General features: G+C 34.5%; 1 long non-coding RNA gene across 1 annotated transcript; it reads left to right on the top strand.

The window, feature by feature from the left end:
- The first annotated feature begins 1,217 nt into the window (after positions 1 to 1,217).
- LOC124892433 lies at positions 1,218 to 2,639 on the top strand. Its single transcript, XR_007050240.1, has 3 exons — positions 1,218 to 1,520; positions 1,701 to 1,760; positions 2,531 to 2,639. It is a non-coding gene; the product is annotated as an uncharacterized LOC124892433 (long non-coding RNA).
- Positions 2,640 to 2,714: the final 75 nt, after the last annotated feature.

Genomic DNA, 2,714 nt, shown 5'->3' with positions numbered 1-2,714 from the left:
TTCGAAAGGTGATCAGGTGCTCGTCCTTCTTCGGGAAGCCCGAGTTCACCACCATTTAAATTACAACACCTAAAACAACCACATAGTCAAAAACAGTGTTGCATCTGAATTCATGTTAAAATGCAATTGTTGAAAGCTACCAGTAAACATGTGTTTCATAGATGAAAAAGTAGTCAGCCTCGCATATACTGAAACAGGAGCAATAATTCTAATTAAACACATCTAACAGGAATAATAATGCAATAAACAAAGAAATTATGTTAAGACAATGCATTATGAATTTAAAATTCACTTTGATAATAAAAGCAATTATACAAATAGTGCTTATTCTTACTAGACCAGATCTAATGTATGATCGCGTTCTACAGTATCCTGACTGTATCAGAAACTTGTACTTTATTTTTCTCTTTGTTCTCCAAGTTATTGCAAAAGTGAGTTCGCACTCCATACGCCTATATTTTGGTAACTCCCAAAATGTTAACATTGTATACATATATACCCTTCTTGAGGTTCTATACAGGCAAAAGATTACTTGGAGTAGGCTGAGTATGATACTAGTAATTGTGAGGAAGACCTTAAAGCACAGTCACTTATGCGACAACTATTATACAACCAGAAACTGCAAGCTGCATGTCCTGTTCTCTTTGATGAAGCTAAGTTGTGGAAAGGACTAAAGCAGCAGATTCAAAAGCAATTTAGGATTATCAGGTTGCAATATTCATCTTTATTTCAACCTTTATTTTCTTTCTTTGAAATCATTGACCAGACTGTCTTGGTTATCTAATGAATTGTTCTCAAGTTAATTTCGTAAAATTCAGAAAAGAAAGTTCTAAAGGCTATTATCTTACTTATACATGCTGCACTAATCCCCTTATGACTGTATTTTGAGTTGACTGCATCAGTACATTTACACTAACAAGGAATACAAGGTTACTTATTATCATATAGTAAATGATTTCAGGAACCTGCAGAACAATGAATTTAGTGGTCCCTTGCCGCCGAGCTTCAAGAGTTTGAATAAACTGACATACTTGTAAGTATCTACTTTCTTATCTTTCGTTCTCATTTATCATATGATTAAACAAGAAGAGAGAGAATGGAGTTGTAGTGGTGAACCCAGAAATTTCGTTAAGGATATTCAAGATTTAATGTAGACGGAAAAAGTTGTTTTTTTACCTATGTACTTTGTATAATTTTCAATATACATAGTATAATTTTTTGACAAAAGATGTTCGACTGGCCCCACCCTTCACTACATGTGGCTACAGTCACTTGATGACTTTTAAATCAATTGATTAACCTTCTTTCTCTGTAGCAATGTGCAAGGGAAAAACCTCAATGGAGCGACCCCAGATATTTTCAAGAAGTGGCAAGATCTTCATATCATGTAAAACTCAGTAATATGTTTTACAAAGTTTAATAAAATAATTCTACTTCCTTTTCTCCTGATGCAGGGACTTGAGTTTCAATAGTTTGTTTGGTGCAATTCCAGAAGCTGCTAACAACTCGTTGAATTATATGTAAGCCACCGCTTCTCTAACTAATCATTAAACATAAAAAGGCAATCTTACTTCAGGAATTATGTGATAGCTCACTTCTAATGAATCTTGAGCACTGTGATTTCGAAACGTTGATTTTCATCAAATTCTTTTCTTTTCCTGTTTGGCATCAACTGTAATGATCCACTGTGTTGTTTCCAGATTTCTAAGAAAAAATAATCTCGATGAGACAATTCCAGCTTGGATGAATGCCTCTTAAGTGTAAGTGCCTTTTACATTAATATACTACTTTTTGGTTCTAAGTTCAGACATTACTAGCAGCTCCTAGGAAATTTATCTTGTTAAGCTGTTAGCCGGTTACGACATAAAATCCATAAACTTGTATACTTATCAAGGTTAGAGAAGTAAAAGTCATGCTTCTCTCACTAGGCGCAATCTTCACTTACATACAATTTGCAATCGCAAACGCATTTTCCATGTCTCCCGCATTAGTTGAGGGAACAGGTTGTTGTTGCCTCGCATGGTTTTAGAGCAAACATTTATTTTTCTGTACTGTTTCTTACTCTTCTATCCATTACTCGAGAATAATATTTGTTCAGAAGTACTATAATTCGGTTGTCATAAACATCATGGCATTTAATTCTTCCAATTGAAGTTTGATTTAACATGATTTTCTGTGCCGACTTTGTCTTTTCATTAATTTCTATAACGTATTTTGGCACTCACTCGTCCAAGTCAAAGTGCAGGGATGTTTCTAAAAACCTTTTCTTAAATGTGAGCATTAGCCCTGGAAAGACGCTAAACCCTGACTTGTGAGGGTGATTTTTATATATCTTGAAAAATCTTGTTTGTGTGCTTCTTAGCTATGTTTCTTGGACTCTCCAAAATTTTTACGGCACCCGTGTTACTCTCTAAAATGCTACTTTTGGAGTATCTGACACACACCCATTGACATTTTTTAAGAGTCAAAGCAACACAACTTCTTAGTATCTCTTCTATTTTTGAATCCAATGATATTTGCCCTTTCCCAGGAATCTGTTCAAGTGCTGCTCTGATGAAATGGATGAGTAAGCTCTTCCATCTGTATCTCCAAAGAAATAATTTGGTCTTGTAAGAAAATTGGTTTGACTTTGATACTTTGTGAGTCTATTAATGTATGCATATACATACACAAGAGTTTTGGCTCTTTCTGCAGTCTTGTGTATTTTGTTCAAA

This window comes from Capsicum annuum, unplaced genomic scaffold (assembly GCF_002878395.1).
Source record: "Capsicum annuum cultivar UCD-10X-F1 unplaced genomic scaffold, UCD10Xv1.1 ctg47296, whole genome shotgun sequence".
In the NCBI taxonomy this organism is placed as follows: domain Eukaryota; kingdom Viridiplantae; phylum Streptophyta; class Magnoliopsida; order Solanales; family Solanaceae; genus Capsicum; species Capsicum annuum.
This window is presented reverse-complemented; position numbering and strand designations above follow the sequence as displayed.